The following is a 25883-nucleotide window of genomic DNA, read 5'->3' as shown; positions in this document are numbered from 1 at the left end:
GGGCTCACTATCAGCTCCTGGGTAACCCTAAACTGAAGCCTGCTCAGAGCAGGAGGTGAAGATGGGGCTGTGGAGGGAGCAGGAGGCCATCTGGAGCCCCCGAGACCGTTTGCTCCTGGAGTCAGCAGGCCCCACTTGCCCAGCCCGGCTGGGAGACCGTGGGCGCAGTGAAAGGGGATATCAGACCCCCTGAGCTCTCATGTGGTTCTGCTTGTATTATTTGGGCCACGAAGATGAGTTAGAGTCCTCCAAGTGCAGACCCTTGCTCTGATCTGGCCAGGTCACAGGACAGGGATCTTGGGGCGCTGCCACTAGGCCTGCGGGAGGCCACCCTGTGCCACCTGTGCCAGGCAGCAGTGGCCTTGGTGCAGGCCCTGTGCAAGGGCACAGTGCTGGGGCGGGGAGCCTTCCCCCACGGATCCAGCATCCAAGAAGGTCTGTGCTGAGCAAATAAGTGAGCGAGGATTGAGAGAGGGCAAGGGACGGCTGCAAACCACCCCACCCTCGGGAGAAAAGTGGGTGGTGAGATGGAGACCTTAGCAAGTCTTTGATTTATTTTCTAAACAGCAGTATTGAGACAGAATCCACACACTGCACAGTTCACCCACTTAAAGTGTATAATTCAATAAGTTTTAGTATATTCACAGAGTTTTGCAACCAGCACCAGTCAGTTTTAGAACATTTTCATAGCCTCACAGAGAAACCCTGCTCCCTTTAGCTATCACGCCCCGGGCCCCTCCTCTCAGCCCCGGCAGGCGCTAATCTACTTTCTGTCTCTATGGATTTGCTGATTTTGGACATTTCATATGAATGGGATCTTACGGTAAGTGGGTTTTTGTGGCTGACTTCTTTCACTTGACATAATGTCCTCAAGTGTCATACCTCTTGTGGCATGTGTCAGAATTTCCCTCCTTTTTAAGGATATTCCATTGTATGGATGACCACATTGTGTTTATCCATTCATACTCTGATGGACATTTGGGTTTTGTCCACCTTTTGGCTATTTTATTATGAACAGTGCTGCTATGAACATTTGTGTACAAGTTTCTGTGTGGTCTGTGATTTGTTTTTAAAATACTTAATTGCTGAATAGATAGTACACGCAGCTTGTCCAAAATCCAAGGCGTCTGCTCCTGGGAGGGCCCCGCCCAGGGTGAGGGAGCCCTGCCCCCACCTCGTTCCCTCCCTTCTCTCCAGGAGTCACGTCTTGAGTCTCTCTTAGGCTGGTCCTCTCAGATGGGCCTCCACATCACAGCAGAGGCTCCTTCCTGAGGGATTAATGGCTTCATCTGTCCATGCAGCTCTGGCAGGGCCTTGACCTGGGCACGGACAGCGGCCTTGTATTCCATGATGACACCATCGGGACATGGGGGCCCCCACTCACAAAGCGTCCGCACATCTATCAGAGCCTTGGGCCCCATGAGGACCCTAAGAAGCACCGAGAGAGGATTCTCGGCCCCATTGTATAGACAAAGAAGGTGACACAGCTTCGCACAGGTCACCCCAGCCTCTGACCCTCATTGAGCTCTGACAAGAGAGCAGTGTCCTGGGGAGTGGGCAGACCTGGCTGTGAGCACCATCCCGCCATCGGCCTCCGAACGGCTTCTCCAATGCCCAGTCTCCTCCTCCTGAGATGTGCCTGCGTTGGGACCATCATGAGGACGGAGCGGGGTGGCACAGGGAGGCACGCCCAGCAGTCCAGTCGGGAGCATCAGTGCTCAACAAGTGGAAGCCAGGGTCACTGGAAACCCAGCCAGGCCCTGGGGGCTCCATCTGGACGAGGTGTCCGAAAGGAGCACATCCATGGGGCTGAAAAGCAGGCTGGTGGTTTCCGGGAGGCGGGGCCGAGGATGAGGGGACTGCTAACGGGCACGGTGTTTCCTTTCGGGGAAGTGAAAAAGTCTTGGAACGAGAGGTGCTGGTTGCACAACATTGCACGTGTCCTAAATGCCACTGAAGATTCGCTATAAAGTGGTTAAAATGGCACATCTTATGTTGTATGTATTTTACCTCAATTCAGGAAAACAATCCAACCAGAGACAGAAGACGAGCCTGAGGAACCCGTTTTTGTGGCTGAGAGGACGCTCACTGGGTGGGGTCAGTTCTTGCAGTTGTATTTAAGTGTGAAGCAAACTGTGGGGCCGCTGGTGGAACCCAGGGGCACGAGCATCATTGTCTGGTCCTCGTTTTGCTGGCAGTGCTGGTCTTATGGTTTCTTCCCAGAATATGTCCACTCAGGGGTAGGCTCTGCCGGGAGGGAGCAAGCTGGCTCTCTGTGGACCCGCTCTGCACCGCTCGCATCCCCTCCAGATGGAAGCAGGCAGCGCGAGGGCACTGCTGCCAGCACCTCCCCACTCCAGACAGCGCTCCTGCAAGAAGTCACAGCCCCGCCTGGCCCCGGGCAGCTTGCGAGCCCCCTCCCAGCCGCCCGCTCTCTGTCTCCAAAGCAGGAACTAAACTCACATCTTCTAAGTCTCTTCTCATCCCACAATCTCGCTGCCATCCCCGGCTGGAGCCCCCAGAGCCTGCGGCTGTCCTGAGTCAGGGCTCATGCCCCTGTCCCCTAGCACTGGGTGCCAAGGAATGCAAGCTCCCCGAGGGCAGGGCGAGGGCTGGCTTCTTGGGCCTGTGACCTGAGCAGTCAGAAGGGCCTCTGCTGCCCCGTCTTGAAACTCTTCACAACTTTTGAGCAAGAGGCCCTGTAGCTTTATTTCACACTAGGCCTTGCAAATGATGCAGGGGTCTCCCCTGTTTTGCTCAGCACTGTATCCCTGACACACGCGGCAGTCCCCTGCACGCAGGAAGCATTCTGCATTTGTTGAGCGAACGACTAAACTCTCAGGCTCCCTGTGTGAGGTGGCTCCAGCCTCCTCTCCTCCAGCTCTGCCGTGTGCAGTCCACTGGCCTTTGGCTGCATTCCCGGGTCTGACAGTGGAAGGGAGGTGGGGGCGGTGTGGACCTGTCAGGGGACCCCTGGCGCCCTTGGAGTTGGAGAGAAGGGAGAGGCCTGCGGACGCAGGAGTCCCCTTGCTCACTTCCAAACACCCCAGCCTGGCTGCATGTAGGACTCTGCCAGACGGGGCGCTGACACACCCACCCTGTCCCTGAAGGGAAGCCCTGCAGGGTCCGGCCCCAGAGGACCGCCCCACCGGGAGGAAGACGTCCCCTGGAGATCAGGGGTGGAAGGGGAGGGAGGCTTGGGAAAGGGCCCAGCTGGCTCCCAGCAGAAGGCCGGCGTGGGAAGGGGAGCTGGCAGGGCAGCGAGATGACTGTGAAAGTCTAGTGACCTTGTTTTACTGTGTTCCCATTCGGTAAGATGCCCACAGCATTGGGAAACCATTCTCCACTTCATCAGCCACGTCTTCAGCTGCAACCCCAAGAGTGTTCAGAGACAGATCAGAGTTCAGTGGTTCCTCAAGAAGTTAAACACAGAGTTACCACACGGCCTGGCAGTTCTACTCCCGAGTGTATACCCCAAAGAATCAAAAACAGATGTTCAAAGAAAAGCTCATACACAGATGTTCACAGCAGCACTGTTCACAATATCCAAAAGGCGGAAGCAACCCAAATGCCCACCGACAGATGCGGGCATAAAGAAAGTGTGGTCTACCCGTTCAACGGAGCATCATCCAACCACAAGAAGGCGCGAACTCCGAACACGTGCCGCCATGTGGACGGAACTGGAAACATGCTGCTGCGTGAAAGCAGCACACAGAGGGCCATGCACTGTATGATTCCACTTATACGAAGCGTCCAGAATAAGCAAATCCACAGAAACATGCCATACTGAGCGCGTCCAGTCCTAGCTGCACCGCTAACTTGCTGTGTAACTTTGGGCGAATCACTGAATCTCTCTGTGCCTATGAACTGGGCATGATGATAAACAAGCTGTTCTATAGTGTTACTGGGAGAACCAAACAAGCTAAGACTTGCAAAGCACGGACAGTCACGCCAGTTCAGGGTAAGTATTCTAACAGTGCTTGCACTTAGTATTTTTACCTAGATTTTCAGGAAAGGCTTCACCAAGAAGACATTGGACTTTGAAAGACAAATAGGATTAAATAGATGGGAGAAGGGGCTCATGTCTGCCAGCACCCATGGTGGTCCAGGTCCTGGGCCGGGCATTTTACAGCCCTTCTCATAAGGGAATTCCCCAACAACCCTACAGTGACTGCCACCATTGTCCCCAGTTAACAGAGGAAGAACTAAGGCTCAGAGAGGTTAAGAACTTGCCTAAGTTCACACAGTTTACAAGCGGTAGAGCCAGGATTTGAACCAAACCTGTCTCATTGCCAACCCTTCCTCCACAACCTGCAGAGTCTGTCCTGGGGGCTTCTCTGACCAGGAGGTGGAGACTGTGCAAGGTTTCTGCAATCTGGTTGCCGACCTTTTTTTAAATCTTTTTCTTTCTTTCTCTCTCTGTCTCTCTGAGTGTCTCTCTCTGTCTCTCTGTCTCTTTCTTTCTCTTATTTGATCGTTTAAAAGGAGGAAGACCAGTAATTCTACTCCTAGGTATTTATGCAAGAGAAATGCAAAGGCATGTCCACACAGAGACTCAGACACAAATGTTCACAATGTTTCATTCATAGTAGCCCCAGTCTGGAACAACTCAAAGAATCAACAGATGAATGGTAAGCAAATGGGATGTGTCACACGGTGGCAGATTTTTTAGCAATAAAAGGAACGACCTACTAACACACGCAACACGAATGGATCTCAAAATAAATATGTTCAGCAAAAGAAGGAAGCCCCCTCCAAAAGAACTTATGAACTGTACGACTCCATTTATATGAAGTTCTAGAACAGACAAATCTAAGCGACGGTGGGAAGATCAGAAGGGTGGCTGTTTTCTCAGGGGATGGAAATGACGAAGGAGCGAGGGTCCTCTTTCTGGGGCGATGGTTATGCTCCATGTCTCGAAGGCAACTGAGCTACACCAGTGTGTGCATTTCTCAAGACTCATTGATTGCTACCCTTAAAACTTGTCCATTTCACTGCATGTGAATCTTACCTTAAAAAAAACCTGTTAGCAGATCTTGCCCTCAGTTAATGACGTGCATGCTGCAGTGCCTTGGAGCAAATCCTGACAGCAGCTTCCTTTGAAATACATCAAAAAACAAGACGTGCAGGTCGGGGGCGGGAGAGCGGCATCTGTGTGCACCCCAGCAAGGGCAGTACCGTGTCAGCAATTGTGGTGGCCGGTAAGCAGACGGTTCTGAAGTTCTTTCAGCTTTTTGTGTTTGAAAATGTTAAAGTGCTAGGAAGAGGGAAGGGACGGCGACCTGTGTCTGGTCTCCTCGTTGGGTCCCCAACATTTCCTCTCACCCACCCATCGCCAGCCCTAGGGCTCCAGGTGGGACTGACTTCACCTCCCCGAGTGGGGCAGAGGCCTGAGGAGGGACCCCACAGGCTTTTCTGGTGGGAGGAAAATACTCCTGGCAGAGCCATCACTGTCCCCATCTCACTCTTCCTCTCCATCCGTCTCTCCCCTTGGAAACGTGGCCTCCTCGGGCCCGGCATCTGTCAGCGGCTGAGGGCAGTTAGGCTGTGCTGGCATCGCCACACCTTCGCACGTGCCTGACACGAGTTCTGGGCAGAGCATGGCCAGCCTCACCCACGACAGCGAGCCATCGCTCCCGGAACAGCTCCTCACCCTGAGGAGGCTGGGTCTCAGCCTCTGGGCTCCCAGCGTGGGGCAGAAGCTGCAACTCCAGCCTGGTCTCCCAGCTGCCATGAGCCTTCTCTCCCGGCCACCTGGCATGGGACCCCAGACAGCTGGCTCCCCCTGGGCTTCCAGCAGCATCAGCTTCAAGCTGGAAGCAGAACAGCTGACTTTGGAAAAGGCTTCCTTCAGCCTCACTCCGCCGCCTCCCCTGCCCTGCTTCATTCCTGCCCCTCCACCCCCATCATCGGGACAGAGACTGAGGCCTCCTCTTCTTACTTAATCTCCGTGTTCTGCAGATGAGGAAACCGAGGCCCAGAATGGGGCCTCACCTCACTGAACATCAGTCTTCTCTTCTGAGAAACGGGGATATAGAAGCATCTCCCTCGTAGTGGAAGGATTAAGTAGGGCCTGACGGTGGCAAACACTCACAGAGACCCTGTAGAGTGAGTGTTGCTATTGTGCCCATTTTACAGATGAGGTCAGAGAGGTTAAGGTACTTGCTTGCCCAAGAGCATATGCTGAGCAGTAGAAGCAGGTTCTGAACCCATCCTGTCTGAAACCCGAGCTGAGATGACCTGAAGGGGGTTGAGGGGTGGTGTGTGAGGTATGGGGTGTGCAGTAGCCCACGCGGCTCCTGGGGCCTGGCCCAGCCCACCCCAGAGCAGGCAGCAGAGAGCGGGCGCCTTCACGCTTGGGCTCTTGACAAGCCATCAGCCACTGACATTCATAACTGTGCCTACTGTTCCTGCTGAACCCGAGGGAGCCTTTCCCTCCTGATCCGCCTGGCATTACCAGCCTGAAATGACGGCAGTTACCCCAGGGGCTGGGCAAATGGCTGTGGGAGGAAGTTAAAAGCTTCAGCGCCCTGACTAGCAGGCAGCCTGCCCGGCCCGCCCCTCCCTGCCAGGAGCACGGCCTCTCCCCAACTCCCCATCTCTCTCTCTCTCCCCTTGACCCCACAATGAGGGCCCCAACTAGTGCTCTCAGCCCCTCTGGCCCCTGATCTAGGAACGCCCTCCCTGCCCACATTTGCCAAGTGCCTCCCCCACACGAGAATCTTCTTCCCATCCCCATCCCCTCCTCCATACCCAGCTCCCAATAGATTCATCATTCTTTCCTGGGGAAACTGAGCCTCAGACTCCCCTGAGTTGCCCAAGGTCCTCAGGAAGGAGTCAAGCCAAGACAGGTCCAGGAGACCTGACTCCAAGGCCATTGCTCCCTCTCCCGAGACAAGCAGGTCCCCATTCTCCTTGCTGCCCCCTGGGTCTCTGATGGCGGCCAGGGGGCAGAAAGCAAGCTGGAGTGGTTGGTGGCCCTGTCCAGGCTGCTTGGCCTCTCAGCCTCGGTGTCCTCACCTGGAAAGTGGAAATACTTGTACACGAGTGTTCACAGCAGCACTAACCATAATGTCCAAAAAATGGAAACAACCCAAGTGTCCATCAGCAAATGAACGGATCAACAAAACGTGGTCTACCCAACAATAGAATATTACTCAGCCACATAAGGAGTGAAGTAGTGACACACGCTGCACCCCGGACAGACCTCAAAAACATGATGCTGAGTGAAAGAAGCCCGTCACAAAAGGCCACATATTGTCAGATCCCTTTTATGTGATGCATCCAGAACAGGCAAATCTATCTTAGGGAAGGCAGCTTGCCTGGGGCTGGGGAGGAGGAGCCAGGGAGGGTGATGGCCAACAGGAGCGGGGTTTCCTTTGAGGAGGATGAAAATGTTCTAAAATTGATAGTGCTGATGGTCGCACAACTCTGAATATACAGAAAGCTATTGAATTGTGTACTTTAAGTGGATGAATTGTATGGCATGTGAATGATTTCTCAACAGAGCTGTTAAGAAAAGGAAATGTTAATAAATTAACGAACTACCTCAGGGTTTCTGGGAAGATGAAATGAGACGATATAAGTAAGGCCTTAGCACAGCGCCTGTCACACAGTAAGCACTCAGTGAGGCATCGACAACCTCGCTGCCCAGAGTAGGCCCACAGGCCAGCAGCAGCCCCGGGACCTTGAGGGAAACGCGGAATCGTGGCCTCCCCAGGGCTGCATCGCGATTTACATTTTAATATGATTCCCAGGTGAGTCTTGTGCACGTTAGACTTTGAAAAGCCCTGAACTACAATGTTAATTCTATCATTATTCAGGGCAGGGATTCTCAAATTTGACAGCACATCAGAATCCCATGGAAAGCTTGTTAAAATACAGATTGCTGGGGCCGGCCCGATGGCGCAGTGATTAAGTGCGCACATTCCGCTTCGGTGGCCTGGGGTTCGCTGGTTCGGATCCCGGGTGCGGACATGGTGCCCTGGACAGGCCGTGCTGTGTTAGGCGTCCCACATATAAAGTAGAGGAAGACGGGCACGGATGTGAGCTCAGGGTCAGTCTTCCTCAGCAAAAAGAGGAGGATTAGCAGCAGTTAGCTCAGTGCTAATCTTCCTCAAAAATAAAAAAGACTGCTGGGCCCCACCTCCAGAGTTTCTGATTCCAGAGCTCTGGGGCTGAGCCTGAGAACCTGCATTTCTAATGCATTCCCAGGTGGTGTTGATGCTGCTGTCTGGGGGACCCCACTCTGACAACCGTGGCTCTGGGGGTCGAAGAAGGTGCACCTGCCTGTCTCCCAGGACTGCAGGGGCAGTTGACCACTCGAGAGAGCAGGTGTAGGATGGGCCTTGGGACCAGTGGGCCTCAACCTTGGCTACACGTGGAAGGAGGAGTTTGCCAGTTCTACGAACAAAACTGGGTCCCTCCCCCTGGTCTAACAGGTGAGTCTAGCAAGCAAGTGGCAAAGGCTTAAAGTCAGGACAAAAATCTATGCTGTGGAGCAGCCATGCAGGCCACCCTTAGCCTGTGTTAGAATGACCTTGCAACCCACACCTCACGACCGAGGACGCCAGCTGGACGGATCTGCGAGGAGAGATAAAGGGCGCCTCGCTCTCACGTTTCCCAGCTGCATTTCTTAGAGACTCAGGGAATAACGGACGACCCTGGTCCTTGCCCCCCTCCACATGTACATAACGGCAGCACCGCTGAACTTGTTTGAACAAAAAGCTAATGTTCTTATTCTCTTGAAGCAGATGACTATTAGATGTGTAAGCCCTTTCCTGCACGGACGCTGCTTCGTGAAAAGCTTAAACTGCATCAGATTGCAGACCTCGGAGCAGCTCCCCAGAACGCTCTGTTGGAGTATTTCCTAGGTCTCAAGTTCCTCACCTTGATTATCAAATAAACTCCTCTAATCAACCTCCACCCAGACTCTTTATTTCAGTGGACAGTTTCCACACTGGGCCCCACTCCAGACCAACGGACCAGAATCTCGGGGCAGGGCCTGGGCATCAGCATTGGGAGAGCTCGCCCAGTGATTCCCGAGTGCAGCCAGGGATGCGACACTGGGGGGCTGCCCAGAGGGGAGGCCTTGTTGGCGGTGCTCTCTCCTCACGGGTGTGGGGAGGGAATTGAGGAGCCTGAGGCCAGGGCACCCCCCCTCCCCAGGGTCTCGCACTTGTGCGGAATCAGGCCTGGGCCCTGAAGGCCCCACTTCCAGTCCCTTTCAAGATCTGAGCGTCCCGAGCAGAGGCCGAGAGGCAGGTCACCCCACAGTGGAGCCATTCCGGGTTCCAAATATGAAAGAGATTGAGGGGGCAGGTGGAGGCCCTGGAACAGAGAGAAACAGAACAGGCTGAACAGAAACTTGGCCGCCTCCATCCTCTGCCCGCAGGGCATTTCAATCGAGCTCGGCTGCCTCTCCAACCCACTTATTAAAATCTCCCGCTGAGAACACTCTCTGGATTGTTGCGGTTTTTTTCCTCCATATAGAACAATTTATATTAAGCAGACTCTAGATAGAGCTCTTGAAGACAGGATTTGGTTAAAACTGTCCTGTGTAATGGGCTTGGGGCTGGAGTGGGGGCTCTCTGGTGCTCATTGCCTATTAGCCCACTTTGAGTCCTCTTTGCTGCCAGGCTTCTTATTTCTGCAGCCGTCCATGACTGGTTTCTCCTGGGCCTGACCGCTCACTAGCTGTTGTCTTCCTTCATTCCGCTGGAAGATTAGTGGCTCTCATGCGTAGGGGGCCAGAGACCTGCCCACGGAGATCCTGTCCCCGCTGGTTTCTGCAGGCCTCTCTCAAGCCAGGACACCTCCTTGGGGAGCTGCTCGCTTCCTGGAAGACCAAGAGGAGCTAATGAAAAGGGAGGTGCCCAGGGGGCTGGGGACAGAACACAGGAGGGAGGATGGAGCCTCCTGTGCAGATGAACAAACACTAGGTTTGGGAGTAGAGACCCAAGGAACCACTAATTCACACAGCCCCTTTGAGCAAATTAGGAAAAACACCTCTGTCTCCCAGCTTGATGGGAAGAGCACAGGCTGATTTCAGCACCCCTTGTTCACTGGGCCAGGCACCTTTGCAGTGCACAACCTGAACGACTGCACAAGGGGGCCTGTGGGCACTCCTGCCTCTCCTCCTGGCACCATGACAGTCCTGCACACAGGCAAACGGGACCACTAATTCGTCAAATGCTCTTGTCGGCCATGCGCTAGGGGTACAGCTGAGAAAGGTCTCTGCATTTCAGCTCCAGTCTGCCGGCAGAAATGATAAAAAAAACCATCACTCGTGCAACCAGGTGACGGCGCAGTGCTTGAGGAAAAGTCCTCAGAGCGGAAGTGAAGCGAGCCGGCGGGGCGCTAAGGCAGTGCGTCATCAGGAGCGCTCTCCTCCAATCCTCTCCACAGCCCTGGTGTAGAAACAGAATTCACCCCTGGTTCCAAGGAGACGTACTAACAAAGTGACTATTGACCGTGCCTCAGACAGAGTTAAGGGGAAATCAAGAGGTGCCCAAGGGAGCCACGGGGGGAGCTGTTACCACCCTCACGGCTGCCCCTCAGTGAGACACTTGGCCCCAGACAAGGAGGGGGCCAGGAAGAGACTCTGTGACCGCTCCCTCCCTCTGCTCTCTGATGGCACCTCCTGTTGAAATGCAGCCCGAAGGGTCAGCGTCCAGGGCCAGGGCAGAGCAGAGCAGAGAAGGGCGGAGGCCGGATCTTGAGGGCAAACATTATTGACCTTAACTTACAGATGAAGAAACAAAGAAACTGAGGCCCAGAGACATTTGGTAACTTGCTCGAGGTCACACAGCTCCTAAGTGGCAAAGACTGAGCAGGTAACCACCATGCTAAAGCCCCCAGAAGCACTGGGGGCTGCAAAGGCCCAGGTGAGAGCTGACTCCCCCGAGAGGGAAGGTCAGAAACGACTTCCCTAGAAGCTGAGAGCTAGAGGCAGTGCAGGACTGCAGGAAGGGAGGAGCGGAATAGAGCTGCAAGTGGAAGAAGGCAAGGGCCCAAGCCGGGAGCAAGAGGACCGACTGCTGCTTAGAGAGCAAGAGGGGCGGGCCTGGCACCGGGCAGCAGAGGCCAGGGGCGGCCACGTGGGCAAGGCTTCCCCGGAGAAGCTCACGGTGGCGGTGGACAGGCCCTGGAGAGTTTCCGTGAGGGGAACCTGAGCTGGTGTCTTCAGGAGGATCACTGCCGGGGAAGGGCGGACGCGCAGGAGCAGAGGCTGGAGGCCTGGGCTCACGGCCCGCCACGGGAGCGGCAAGCGGGACAGAGTCGGGAGCTGTGAGCAAGTAGACTCGTCGTAGTTGGGGACTGGAATCGAGGGACGGGGAGGAGACCGGATGGTTGCTGGATTCGGGGCGAGGACAAGCGGAAGGACTGCGTTGCCGTTTACTGAGATGGGGGAGGAGCAAGCTTGGGAGGGACACGGTGGTTTCCACCTTTTGGCTGCTGTGAATAATGCCGCTACGAACATGCGTGTACGCGTTTCTGTGTGGACATTCGTTTCCCGTGGTTTCTTTTTAAAGCTTTACTGTTTACCTTTCTGTATAGATCCACGCTCCATCTGGAAGCTGTTTCTTGAGTGTGGTGTGAGGCCAGGGTCAAGGTGTGTCTCTCTTCCACGTGGATATCCAGTTGGCTTAGCACCACTTTTTGCCGAGACCACCCTTTTCCCACGGCACTTTACCGTACATTCGGGAACCTGTGTGTGTGCATTTCTGGACCCGCTTCCGCCCTTTCAGTCCACTTGAGCATCCTGTGTCAACCTGATGCCCTCTCTCTGAACTCAGCTTTGTAGGACCTTGGGATCAGTTTCTGGAAGCCCTCCAGCCCATGCCTGATATGTCTTAATTTTGAACCCCTTCACCACCCTGGTTGGTTGTGGTGGACAATGCTGATGGCCACCCCAAAACCCACCACCAGCACATCCCCCTTTGCAACCTCCTACAGGAGAGCCTGGGAAGTCCCAAATTCACTCTACCAGCCTTCCTTCCAGTTAGGGTGACCCGCTTACCTGGTCTGCCCAGGATTTTCCTGGTCTTTGCACCAAAAGTCCGCATCCCGGGATCTCCCACAGTCCCAGGCAAACCAAGACAGTTGGTCAAACTACCTGCAAGCACGAGTGGCCATATGACCCAGTGCTGGGCCAAGACCTGTCTCTTCAGGAGCTTCTGGAAAGGCTCCTTCCTCCCAGTAAGAGAGATGATGCAGGAAAGGAGCCTCAGGTTCACTCTGTCCCCACGTCTCCCCACCTTGAATACAGATATGATTCCTGGAGCTATGGTGGCCATTGTGCAGTTAAAAGAAGAAAAGTGAGCATACTGAGAGCGGGCAAGCTGGAGCACAGATGGAGCCTTGGGGACATCACTGGGCAGGTTGATCACCACCAGCCACTGTGGAGCCCCAAGCTTCTGCTTGTTCATTCACTGTTGGCTGCATTTTCTGTTACTTGCAGCCAAAAGCATTTCTAACACCACTATCACTCTTTTCCATTTGTTGTGATCTCTCTTAAAATTCAGCACTCAGAGTTCATCTCAGCTTCCATCCCCTCCTCTTCCTTCTCAATAATCCCTGTTCTGATTGGGATCCGGGTGGTTCTGCTGCATCCAATTCCACACACAGACATTGGGACACACAGCTGAAGAAGGCAGAGCCAGAATTAGAAGTTGCCTCACACCTGATCCAGGGCTCTTTCTGGCCCACACTCCCCCAAAGTCCAGCATCAGTCATGTGTGGCCCACAATGCACAGGGCAAGTTTCTTCTTCAGTTTCCTAAGAGCCAAAACGGGGCCACATGGTGCCGAATGTGAGAACCTGCTCTTCACCCACCCCACCCAGTGCTGCCGCCGCTCTGAAGTCCCCCTGCTTCCCGGCCCAGGGAGGCAGCAGGAAGCGCAGGGCAGACCGGGTGACTGGGATCCCCCCTGGCGGCCCCTCTGCACCTTCAGTGCAGGCACTGGGCGAGGAGCTAGGCCTCGGCCGGCTCCCCACGTCAAAGCCCAGGACCAGGGTCCAGCAGCCATGGAAGCTGCCCAGCCAGAGCACACCTGGGCCTCAGCTGCTCCCTGCAGGGCATTTCCACAGATGCAGAGCCGCTGGTCACAGCAGATAAGACACAGTCCCTTCCCACCAAGAGCTCAGACCCAGGATAGGAGGTCCTGCTCTGGTGTTTTGCACTTTTCCCACCAAGAGCATCACAATTCAGAATCTGGCCAGGAAGTCAGATGGGCGGGGGCCGAGCCCAGCTCTGCCACGCAGCAACTCCTGAGAGCCCACTTCCTCATCTGTGAAGGACAGTGTCCCCCACATCCCTCTCAGGTGCTCACCAACAGCTCCTCGTTACAGGCCCGGGGCCTCTGCCTGAGGACTTCCTCTGGCCCGAGAACGTGTGCACAGGGCAAGCCAGAAGGCGAGGCAGCTGACGCCCCCAGGAGCCGCCGTGATGGGAACTGATGGGCAAACCCCCGCTTCCCGGCCCTCCGGGTGGGACAATCGGAAGCATGATGAACACAGTCTCCCAGAGGTGCCCAGCAGGACTGAACCCAGCTGCCCAGAGCAGTAACCGGCTCATCCCTGCACCCCACGATTGGGCCGCTTCTCCTTCCCCATCTGCCTTTCCCACTCCTCTATCTGTGCTTCTCAGAATCACTTTCCCAAGAAAATTCTTGCATTCAAATCTTTGTCTCAGGGTCTGCTTTTGAGAAAAACCCACCTAAGACATAGGAATTGGTATTGCAATAAGAGCCAGCACTTAACTGAATGCTCGCGGTGACCCAGGCTCTCAAAAAAAAAAAAAAGGAGAATATTTCACTCTTGCTATTTGCTTTTATCGTTGAATCAGTCATCTTTATGCTGCTGCAACAAACAGCCCCCAAATCTCAATGGCTTAAAACCACAAAGGTTTGGCTTCATGGGAGGGGTCTTTGTCCTCGCAGATCTTCAGGAGACTAAGGTTAAGAGATGTCCTGCTGTCTCACGACACCACCACCTTAAAATGAGGCTTTAGGGGGGCCATCCCGGTGGCTCAGCAGTTAAGTTCGCATACTCTGCTTCGGCAGCCCAGGGTTCCCAGGTCCAGACAGGGCACGGCTTGGTCAAGCCATGCTGTGGTAGGCATCCCACATATAAAGCAGAGGAAGATGGGCACGGATGTCAGCTCAGGGCCAATCTTCCTCAGCTAAAAGAGGAGGATTGACAGCAGATGTTAGCTCAGGGCTAATCTTCCTCAAAAAAAAATTTTTTTTTTTATGAGGCCTTAGAGTTTGCCAGGCAGAGACATGGAGTTCACGCGGTAGCTCTTGCTCCCGGAAGCGGTACCTACCACTTCTGCTCTCATTTCCCTGGCCCACGAGTCACAGGGCCACACCTAGCGCTGGGAAGCGGGCGTGTGGAGTACAGGCCTCCTGTGTGCCCGGGACGGAGGACTGGAACTGCTGGTGAGCACTGGCCAAGTCGACCCCCTCCACCGGCCTCCCATCATGCAGTTGACAGAAGAGGCGCCTGAGGCCCCGAGAGCCCGGCTTAGCAAAGTGTCCACAGCTACCTCACGCCTAAGCTGCCACGCCAACCACGGTCCTTCCCAAGATTTCTGAACGAAAACCTGCCCTCCACCCCATGCTCCCCATCTCTGAACCAGCTACTCTAGCTGCGTAAGAAAGTGCGCCAAGACCTAGTGGCTAAGACAGCAACACTGCGCTGGCTCTCCCAGCGTCCGCGGGTCAGGAGCTCTATGAGGGCTCAGCGGGGCAGCCTGTATGCAGTTGCAGTACTGAGCCACCGGGGCACACCGGGCATCTCTTTCTTCTGATGAGACCTCAGAGATCATCCTTGTGGCCTAGCTGGGCTTCCTCACAGGGTGGCGTCCTCCGACAGCTGCACCCGCTTACACGAAGTTTCAGCAAATGAAACGGAAACCACATGCCTTTTCTTTCCCGGCCTTGGGTTGCGTCGCCCAGTCTCTTGCTCCTAAGTGAGTTACACATCCACCCAGATTCGAGGGGAGAGGTCAGGTCACGGTGCAGAGAATGTGTGGGACAGAGAGATTAGTGCGGCCACCGCACCAGAGGACCACGCAAAGGAGGAGCTCATGGGGTGAACCCTCAACACATCCTCGTGACTCCAACCCCACGATGGAGGACAGAGAGTCACTGCTGTTCCTCGCTAGGACTCGCTCAGAAATCATCCTGCCCGGGTAGCTATCCCAGCCCATGTGCCAACGGTCACGTGTGTTCCGGCACCACTAAGTGCTGAGTTAGCCTCTGGACTGGAGTACGTGAAAACTGGTGGCACCGAAGGGACTCCAAGTATTGTCCCCCACGTACATGCATCATGACCTTGGATGCCCATCACGGCTGCATGAGGCAAGCAGGGCGGGCATCATTACCTCCCTTTTAACAGGTGTGGAAACTGAAACCCAAAAGGTTACACGTGTTGCCCAACGTCACACTGCAAGTGGGTTGCAGAGTCAAGACGAGGGCTCAAGGCTGCTGACTCCCGTCCCCACGACCTCCCAGCGCACTGCCAGGGGCCTGCAGGGCCTTTCCTCTGGGTGAAAAAGTGGAGCCTTTTTAGGGGAATTAATCAAAGGGATGGCGAAGGAAGGGATAGTGAAACCAAGGAGAGAGGCTGCCCCCTTCTCATGCCTGTCCCCTGCAGGGAGAAGTTCTTCAAGCCCCCAAAGTCGAGGGAGAATCAACTCATCCAAGCTTCTCTTTTTCACATGCTGGAAACTGAGGCACAGGAGTGGAATGGGCTTGGCTAAGGTCACACAGGGGGTGAGTGGCACATAGGGTTTCTTAAGCCCCTGCGCCTTGGGCAGTGGACAGGTTGCATTCCTCGGGCAGAACACAGATGCCATCTTGCTTTCCAAACAAAACAGCTGGCACTCAGCTTTTAAATTTTTAAATTTTGTGTCCTTTTAAACACTTTCGTCAGCCATCCTCAGGGCTATAAAAATAGCGCCTCACAGACGCAGGCAGGGCTAAGCCAGCAGCAGCCTGAATGTTCAGCCGAAGGGCACATAGCTCACAGCAAAGCCTGAGGAATTAACCAGTGGCCCTGAGCAGGGATGGCCGCGTCACTCCCACTTCCTGTGGCTCCTCCAACGCCCGGGAAGCAGGGGAAGGGAGCCCCTGCTGGAGGGTGAACAGGCTGGGTCTCTGGGTTCCAGGAGGAATGGGTCAGAAGCCCCGCAGTGGTGCAGGGTGAGCCAGTTACCTTGGGTTTGACTCTTCCAGGAAGCCCTCCTAGTTTTCAAGAAGGTGCTTCACCTCCCAGGAGAGTTGTAGAGACCGTCTTTCTCTTTCTCTCTGTCTGGCTCCTTTAAATACCCCCCTTTGCCTTCTGGAAGCCCCAGCCAGGAGGCTGCCCACCCTGCCGAGAGTTCAGGGGTGCAGCAGGGACACAGGTCCCCAGGCCTCACCTAACGCTGGCTTCTGTCTCTCTGTGAGATCGGTGGATTGACTCGCACATCTACTTTATCCATCCTACAGATTCTCACCGGGCGCCGACCAGTCCCTGTGCCAAGTGCAGATGATGCTGAGAAAGGCAGGCTATGACCTTGCAGACACTACAGTCACCCCGGGCAACGGGGTGCTCGTGGGTCACTGTAACAGCGGGCTGGTGGCCGCAGATGCCAGCACAAGTTGAGGCCGCTGGACGGGGTGGAGGCTCTGCCCACCTCTGCCTCCTCCTCACCTGCTCCTCGTCCCTGTCTACACTCGTCCGTTGCACTCACAGCCACATGGGCCTTATTTCAGCCCTCCGAGGACATCTGCCTCCTACCCTGGGGTCCTCACACACTACCCCTTTCCTATCACCCCTGCCGCCTCCTCTCCTAGCTAATTCCTGCTCCTCCTTCTTGTTCCAGTTTAAAGGCCCCTCCCTCCCTTCTCCTCCCCGCCTCTTTCCCTCTATCCCGGGATTCACAGGGCGGTGGCTACTCGGTGAGGTCTCCACCACCAGGTACCTGACCTTCAGCTTCGTGGGCCCAGAAATTGTTTTCTGGAGGCCCCAGTGGGGAAGGGGTTCAGGGAGCTGGAACCAGGAAACCAGTGTATCCACAAGGAGAGCTGTGGGCCCCCAGCCAGCTGGAATGCTCAGGTGGGAGGGCCCTGCTGGCCTAGGGTGCCCAGGGTCTCGAGAGGTGGCCTGGCCAACTCAGAACCGCACAAGGGAGAGAACGGGGGTCCTCATGGCCTCCGGCCACCTTCTGTGCTTGCATGGCCTGTGCTCAAGAAGGCAGGGACACAGCCTGCCCTTCAGCACAGCCTTGCAACTAGAATGGGTCCAGCCCACCGATGAGCCCGTCTCTGCCTTCTGCCCTGAGATCAGCTGGAACCTGAGGTGAGCCGGGCTTCGAGGGGGCACCGAGAGGCCTGGCCCAGCTGTGGATGTGGCTGCAGCCCAGCACCCAGGCTCCCTGCAGGGGTGTCGCTGCAGAAGGAGGGTGCATGGCCCGTGGGGTTCTGACTGGGGCAGAGCCCTCCCAGTTGACCAGTCTCTGTCCTGAGGGGACGGGAGCCATCCTATCAGCCCTGAGGCTGGGTCATCATCTGGGGAAGGGCTTGTGGAATGGCCGCTGGCCAGGTGTTTGTGGCACGTGGGCTCACGGGCTCTTGGACACCCTCATCCACCTCTGTTCACTGCCTGGGGGCTCGATGCAGGTGGGGATTGTACTCGGTGCCTGGGTGCACCCCTCTGCCCCCACCAGTCCCGTGGTGATAGACGCCATCTCACCAGGAAACACATATGCGTTCCAGTCGATGAATTACGTCAGAGCAAAATCGACGCCTCTCAGCCGTCCGTCACCTCCAGAGTCCTTCGCCGTCAGCTTCAGTCTGTCTGCTCGCCAGGCTCAGCAGGCCCTGGGGTCACAGCGTGGGGATGCAGGGTCTGACGACTGCCCTCCGGCTCAGGACCTCACTCTGACCTCGCCCCCGAAAGAGGCGCTGCTCCCAAGAGCCCCTGTCTCTCCTCCAGCTGTCTGCTCTGGAGCCTGAGTCCTAAGCCCTGACCTTCTTTCCTCAAAGCCAGCGGTTTTTCTACTGACCCCAGGAGCCCAAGCATCTGTCTTAACCCCTGAGGAGACAGACTGTCTATTTCAAACCCTCACTCCACCACTTACTAGCTGTGTGGTCTTGGGCAAGTCACTGAACCTTTCTGAGCCTCCATTTCCACATCTACAAAATGGGGACGATATTAGCACCTGCCTCATGGGCTTGCTGTGAGGAATAAATGAGATAATAAGAGACCAGCAGCAGACAGTGGGTGTACCACCCCCACCCTCACAACCTGTGGCCCAGGTGCCAGCCTGAGGCTGGTGCTCGTCACCCGCTGGGACCCACGCTGCAGGGACACTGAGCAGAGGTGTGTCAGCGAGAAGAGGCAGGTGCAGGTGGAGCATATTTGAGCAAGGGACAATGTGATGGGAGGCCCAAGGGGTCACGCAGGTGCGGGTTGTGGGTCTGGGACTAAGCAGAGCAGGTGGGGCTGCAGCAAAGATGCAGGTGCAGCAAGGTGGGGTCGGGGTGCGCACAGGGACGTGCCGAATGCAGAGAGCAAGGGCCGTGCACATCCGCTCTGCCGTGGGAACCAGGCTGGCGGCTCCTCAACGACTTCCACGTAGATCTACCATGTGACCCCGAGTTCCACGCCTCGGTGTAAACCCAAGAGAAGTGAAAGCAGGTGTTCCCACAAGAACGCGTCCACGGAGGTTCATGGCAGCCCTGTTCACAACAGCCGGAAGGTGGAAGCAGCCCAGGAATCCTCAACAGATGACTGGGTCACCATTAAAATGGGGCATATCCACACCATAGAGTGTTATTTGGCCATGAAAAGGAATGGCGTTGTGACACATGCTACAGCATGGATGAATCTTGAAAATGTTATGCTAAGTGAAGGGAGACAGACACAGAAAGCCACTGTCTGATTGTGTTCGTATGAAATGTCCAGAACAGGCAAATCCAGAGATGGGAAGCAGATGGGTGGTTTCCAGCGGCTGGGGGCGGGGGAAGGGAGAGTGACGGCTATTGGTTTTGGGGTGATGACAAAGTCCTGGAACCAGATAGCAGTGCTGGTCACACAACGTTGTACTTAGTGCTACTGGATTATACATTTTTAAATGGTTAAAATGGTAAAATTTATGTTATGTGTATTTTACCACAAATTTTTTTAAAAAATCAACCAAAGCCACACCATCTGGCCACAGGCTAAAGTGTTCTTCCAGTCCCTTTGTCGCCTCGCAGGCTCCTGCGGGGGACTGGGGACAGTCTGCCTTCAGCCCAGGGAGTCACCCTGTGGGCAGAGAGGCTGGACCATCTTCAGATAGTGTAGGCCACTCCCTGGCTCTGGCCATCCGTCACCAACCAGCTGTAGGACCATACAGCCGGTGACTTGGGCAACCTCTCTGGGCTTCAGAGTCCTTATTTGTAAAATGACAGGGTTGGACTAGAGATGGTTTCAGGAGAGTCTGTCTCTTCTTGCTCCGAGAGCCTGAGCGGAACCAGACATCCCGTCCTGACTCGAGGGAGCATCAGAACGCCCAGCGCAGTCCACCCCAGGGCCCCTGGGCTGCGGAAGCCAGTAGCCTCCCCCATGCCAGGCTCTCTGAGTCCCTCGTTCCAGCTCTGAAAAGGATCCCAACACGTGAGTCAGGGATTCTTAACACTTTACGGATCAGAGACTTCTCTGAGAATTGGATAACACCGAGAGACGCTCTCGCTAGAAGGGCGCCCAGAGCAGGGTGACTTCCATGCTCTGCACGGCTCAGAGACTGAGAGCAGTCTGGGCGCCAGACGGGCCAGGTCCAAACCTCACTCGCTGTGATGCGCACACCTGCGCACATCTCAGGTTTCCTATCTGCGAGACGGACAGCTGATAGCACCCACTTCAAGGATTAAATGAGACAATTCCTACAAACCATTTGGGGCATGCCTGGCGCTCAAGAAATGTTGGCAAGCCCAGATTCGCCTGCTCTGTGCCTCCCTTACACTTTGAGACTCTCTCTTCCCAGCCCTCACCTCCTCAGGGGAAAGAGGCCTCCCTTTGTCATCTTGTCCTCTCCTCCCAGCCTTGTTGTCCTGCCTTCCCGACGTCACCTCTCACAGCTGTTCTTCTCTTCCCGTTCCCACTGTCAGGGAAGCACTGGCTTTTACGCTTGATCTTGTAATCCGAGAACTTTGCTGAATTCTGCCATTACTTCTTTCTCCCTTTCTGAAGGAGATGATCATATTGTCTACAAAATAACAAGTTTTATCTCTTCTTTTTCAACATTTCCATTTGATGACCAGTCCATGTATATTTGAAAATAACGTAATTTCTTTTTTGAACTATATATATACATAAGTTTATATACATATACATATATATATGATCCTTATTTTTGCCTCTTTGATCTGTCAATTTCTAAGGAAAATACATTAAAGTCTCCCACTATAGGGGCCAGCCAGGTGGAGTAGTGGGTTAAGTTTGCAGGCTCCACTTCAGCAGCCCGGGATTCACAGGTTCGGTTCCTGGGCACAGACATACGCACTGCTCATCAAGCCACGCTGGGGCAGCATCCCACATACAAAATAGAGGAAGATTAGCAGCAGATGTTAGCTCAGATCTTCCTCACCAAAACCATAACAAAATAAAGTCTCCCACTGTAACTGTGAAATTGTCCATTTCTCTTTATAGTTTTCTGGGTTTATTTATTTATTTTTTTAATTTTTTTAAAGATTGGCACCTGAGCTAACAACTGTTGCCAATTTTCTTTTTTTTTTTCTGCTTTTTCTCCCCAAATCCCCCAAGTACATAGTCGTATATTTTAGTTGTGGGTCCTTCTAGTTGTGGCATGTGGGATGCTGCCTCAACGTGGCCTGAGGAGCGGTGCCATGTCCGCACCCAGGATTCAGACTGGGGAAACCCTGGGTTGCCGAAGCAGAGCGCACAAACTTAACCACTTGGCCACAGGGCCGGCCCATTTCAGTTTTTGTTTCAAACATTTTGAAAGTATGTTGTTAGGGTCAGAAAATTGCATAACTTTCACTTTGCTGGTAGCTTGTCTCTTTTAGCAACATAACCACAGGAACTTTGTCTTTTGTTCTTGTTTTTTCTTTGAATTCTGTTTTATCTGATACTGACATACACTCAGCACTGTCCTTTCATTAGGATTTACTTCACGTCCTTTTTCCTACTCTCCTATTTAGAACCCTCCTGGGACCATTTATACATGTCTCTTAAAGACACAAGTTTATTTCTTGTCTTTGGAAATTTTCTCCTGAATAGATGAATTTAACCCATTCACATTTACTACAATTATTGAAATGTTTGAACTTCTTCCTGATATATTACTTTTCTCTTCTATCTCCTATGCTTTGATTTTCTTCTCTTTCCTAGGAAGAGAAGTTGAACTTGTTGGATTTTCTTCATTTTAGTTTTTCCTTCTAATAGTTTACAGTAGTTAATATTATACACTTCACTTCTATTTTTACGGAGATTTCCCATAACATCTTCACACACACACTCGATCTTATTCTAGCAAAGTTAGAACTATCCATAATCTATGTCCACCCTCCAAGTCAAGACCTTTCACACACTTCTACCCTCCTCTGTTCCACAAACTCCTTAACTCTTTTGTTGATAATACTATGATTTTAGTTCCAGATCGTTATTAATTCTTTAAGCAATCAACACTTACTTAGATTTAATAAGTTTTATTGGTTCTTGCCTCACCTTCGTCTCTTGTATCCCATTCCTTGGATTGATTTTTCTTCTTACTAGAGCATATCAGTTAGTAATATTTACAAAAAGGAACTATTTTCAATGCTAAACATTTTGAGACATCACATGTCTTCAAGATGTGCTTTTATTCTTACATTTGACTGGGTACAGAATTCTGGACTTGAAATTATTTTCCCTAAGAATTTGAAGATAATCGCTTCATTTTCTTCTTGCTTCCAGTGCTCTGTTTTTTTTCTGGAAATATTTATAATTTTTTATCTCCAGTGTTCTAAAATTTCAACACTCTGTCCACTAGTGGATCTCTTTCATTCATCCTGTCACTGGCGGCCTCTTCTTTTTTCTAAGGTTATCTTGTTCCTTTACTTATTTTTATTGAGGTAACATTGATTTATACTATGACATAAGTTTCAGGTGCACATCATTATACTTCGATAGCTGTGTAGACCACATCATGGTCACCACCCAAAGACTAATTGCCATCCATCACTGTGCACATGACCCTTTCTGCCCCCCTCCCTCCTCCCTTCCCCGCTGGTAACCACCAATCTAGTCTCTGTATCTATGCATTTATTCGTTGTTTTTATCTTCCACTTATGAGCAACGTCATACAGTATTTGACATTCTCCACCTGACTTATTTCACTCAGCAAAATACTCTCAAGGTCCATCCACGCTATCGCAAATGACAAGGTTTCATCTTATTATGGATGAGTAGTATTCCACTGTATATACATACCACATCTTTTTTTTTTTCTCCACAAAGCCCCAGCACATAGTTGTATGTTCCAGTTGTAAGTCCTTCCAGTTCTTCTATGTGAGCCACCGCCACTGCAGGGCTACTGACAGACAGGTGGTGTGTTTGTGTGCCCAGGAACCAAACCCAGGCCACTGGAGCAGAGCATGCCGAACTGTAACCACTAGGCAATCAGGGCTGGCTCCATACCACCTCTTCTATATCCATTCACCCACTGACATGCACTTAGGTTGCTTCCAAGTATTGACTATTGTGAATAATGCTGCAATGAACATAGGGTGCAAATATCTTTTTGACTTAGTGTTTTCATACTCTTTGGATAAATATCCAGTAGTAGGATAGCTGGGTCATATGATATTTCTATTCTTAATTTTTTGAGGAATCTCCATACTGTTTTCCATAGTGGCTGCACCAGTTTACATTCCCACCAGCAGCGTATGAGGGTTCCCTTTTCCCCACATCCTCTCCAACACTTATTTCTTATCTTTTTAATGACAGCCATTTTGACAGGTGTGAGGTGATATCTCATTGTAGTTTTGATTGGCATTTCCCTAATCATTAGTGATGCTGAACATCTTTTCATGTGCCTATTGACCATCTGTATATTTTCTTGGGAAAAATGCCTATTCAGATTCCTTGCCCATTTTTTAATTGGGTTGTTTTTCTTTTTGTTGTTGAGTTGTATGAGTTCTTACATATTTTGGATATTAACCCCTCATCAGATATAAGATTTGCAAATATCTTCTCCCTGGTAAGTTGTCTTTTTGTCTTGTCGATAGTTTCCTTTGCTTTGCAGAAGCTTTTTAGTTCGATGTAGTCCATCTGTATATTTTTTCTTTTCTTTTGCTTGCCTGGGGACACATGGCATTCAAAAAGATACTGCTAAGACTGATGTTGAAGTGTGTACTGCCTATGTTTTCGTCTAGAAATTTTATGGTTTCAGGTCTTACATTCAAGTCTTTTATCCATTTTGAGTTAATTTTTGTGTATTGTATAAGATAATGGTCTACTTTCCTTCTTTTCTTCTTCTTCCTTTTTTTTTTTTTTTTGGTGAGGAAGATTGGCCCTGAGCTAACATCTGTGTCAATGTTCCTCTATTTTGTATGTGGGACGCCTCCATAGCATGGCTTGATGAGGGGAGTGTAGGTCTGTGCCTGGGATCCAAACCCATGAACCCTGGCCTGCTGAAGTGGAGAGTGCGAATTTAACCACTATGCCACCGGGCTGGCCTGTCTACTTTCCTTCTTTTGCATGTGGCTGTCCAGTTTTCCCAACACCATTTATTGAAGAGACTTTCCTTTCTCTATTGTATGTTCTTGGCTCACTTGTCGAAAATTAGCTGTCCATAGATGTGGGTTTATTTCTGGGCTCTTGGTTCTGTTCCATTGATCTGTGTGTCTGTTTCTGTGCCAGTACCATGATGTTTTGACTACTACTGGCAGCCTCTTCTAATCATATTTCTGGGACATTTTCAGACCCAGGTCTGGGAAATCTCTTTTCTGTATTCTTGTCTCCTTTTGCACTAGGAAATGAAGCTTGACCCTATCCTCCGTATCTCCTTTTATTTTGTGCTTTCCACCTCTTTGTCCTTCTGTGCTGCATTCTAGAAGTCCTTGGATCAATATTCCCTTCACTTATTTACTCCTCGGCTATGTTCATTCTGCTATTCATCCCTTTTTTCAGCGACCAGATTTGAATTTTCCGAATTCCCCAGCTGCTTTTTGAGGATTCAATATTCTATGACATCTAAGGATATAGATGACCCCTGTTCTGAAATCTCGTTCTGGTTACATTAACTTCCTTTCCTTGGGTGTCAATTCTCTCGTTGAGGAGTCTCACGCCTATCCTTCATGGGGCTCATCTTTGCACCTGAGGTTCACTTTAGCTGCAGATGTCAAATCTGTTCCCCACAGCCCGCTCCACTCGCTGTGGGGAGGGGAAGGCACCACGAGACAATCCTAATGTTCTGTGCTTGGGTCTCTCCACTCTCCCCGGGTATCACCAGTTTTCCGGGACACTGTCTCTTCAACCCTCGCATCCACACTCACTCTCCCCACTCCCCCAAAACACACATAGCTGTGTCCCCTGCTTGGCCTAGGGGCGGTGTGCGTGTGGGGGAGGAGGGTAGAGAGAGTGTTCAACTCACCTGGCAGCTCCTACTGAGGTACCCTAAACAATCATCCTGCCAGGGGCCCAAGGTCCTCTTGAGTCCCCATACCCACCCCTCCAGGGCCTCTGGCCCCTCCCATTTTGCAGGAGCCACCCCCTCACACAGCTCTCTCCTTCGGTCTCACCCAGCTGCCTTCCACCTTTAAGGCATTTGGCACAGTTTCTGGTTCACCAACAGCACGGTTCTTGTTTCCCGCTGTGGTTGGGCTTTGGGACTGTGGGGGAGGCGTCGTGTGAGTCAGCCCCCACGTGACCCGCCTCCGCTGCTGCGCTCTCTGGGCTTCGCTCCTGATGCCTCGAGGGGATTGAGCTCCGCTCTGCGGGGCAGAGTTGGATGGCGGGAAGGGCACGGCCTTTGGCGACGAACTGAACCCGGACTCCACCTGCTCAGCTGCAATTTCACAAAATTAAACGAGGCTACTCTCCCTTACCTCGTGGTCACGTGGGAAGATGAAAGTGTCTGGCGCATGCTCAGTAACCGCGGGCCCTCCCGGGGCCCCCGACGCTCCATCCACTGCACAGGAACGGCCCCCGAGCCAGGCTGGAAGCTCGCGGTGCAGGCGGCGAGGCCGGGAGGTCGGAGGGAGGCGCGCCAGGCAGGGCGGTCTGCGGGGGCTGTCTGGGGCAGGCAGCAGGGCGAACCACGTGCAGAGGAAAGGGGGCTGGGGCACGGCGGCGTGAGAGCACAGGGCTGTCCCTGGAGACCGAACTGCCCCCACAGCACTCTGCTCTCCCAGGGGAGGATTAGGGCTGATGTGATCCTGCTCGGCCATCGTGGCTGAGGTCCCCTCTGCTCACAGGCCAGGCCCTGCCCACAGCAGTTTCCACAATGTACGGGGGTCAGAAGAGATGCTGACGGGTTGGGAACACCAGCATGGGGCCAGAACAGGGAGCAGGTCTGGTCCAGGAGGCTGCCTGTCCGCCCCGGCCCGGCCCGGGCCTGTGGCGCCACCGTGTGGCCGTCCCTGGGAGCTGCAGCCCCTCCCCGTGGCCGGCGTCGCCTGACCTGTCCCTTCACAGGAGGGCGGGAGGGAGACCCAGGCAAGGACACTGCGGCTTCCGGGCTCGGCTCCTCAGCCACCTTCTCGACCGGCATTTCGACTCTCCTTCCTGGCCAGCCTGTGGACCCAGCCTAGCTTTGCCAAATCTAGTTAAGGATTTTTAAAAATTTCTTCCAAATTGCCAACAGGGCCAAGGTATTTGCCGGACAGGTGACTTGGTTCTCACTA

This window comes from Equus quagga, chromosome 11 (assembly GCF_021613505.1).
Source record: "Equus quagga isolate Etosha38 chromosome 11, UCLA_HA_Equagga_1.0, whole genome shotgun sequence".
Lineage (NCBI taxonomy): Eukaryota > Metazoa > Chordata > Mammalia > Perissodactyla > Equidae > Equus > Equus quagga.
Note: the sequence above shows the minus strand (reverse complement) of the source record.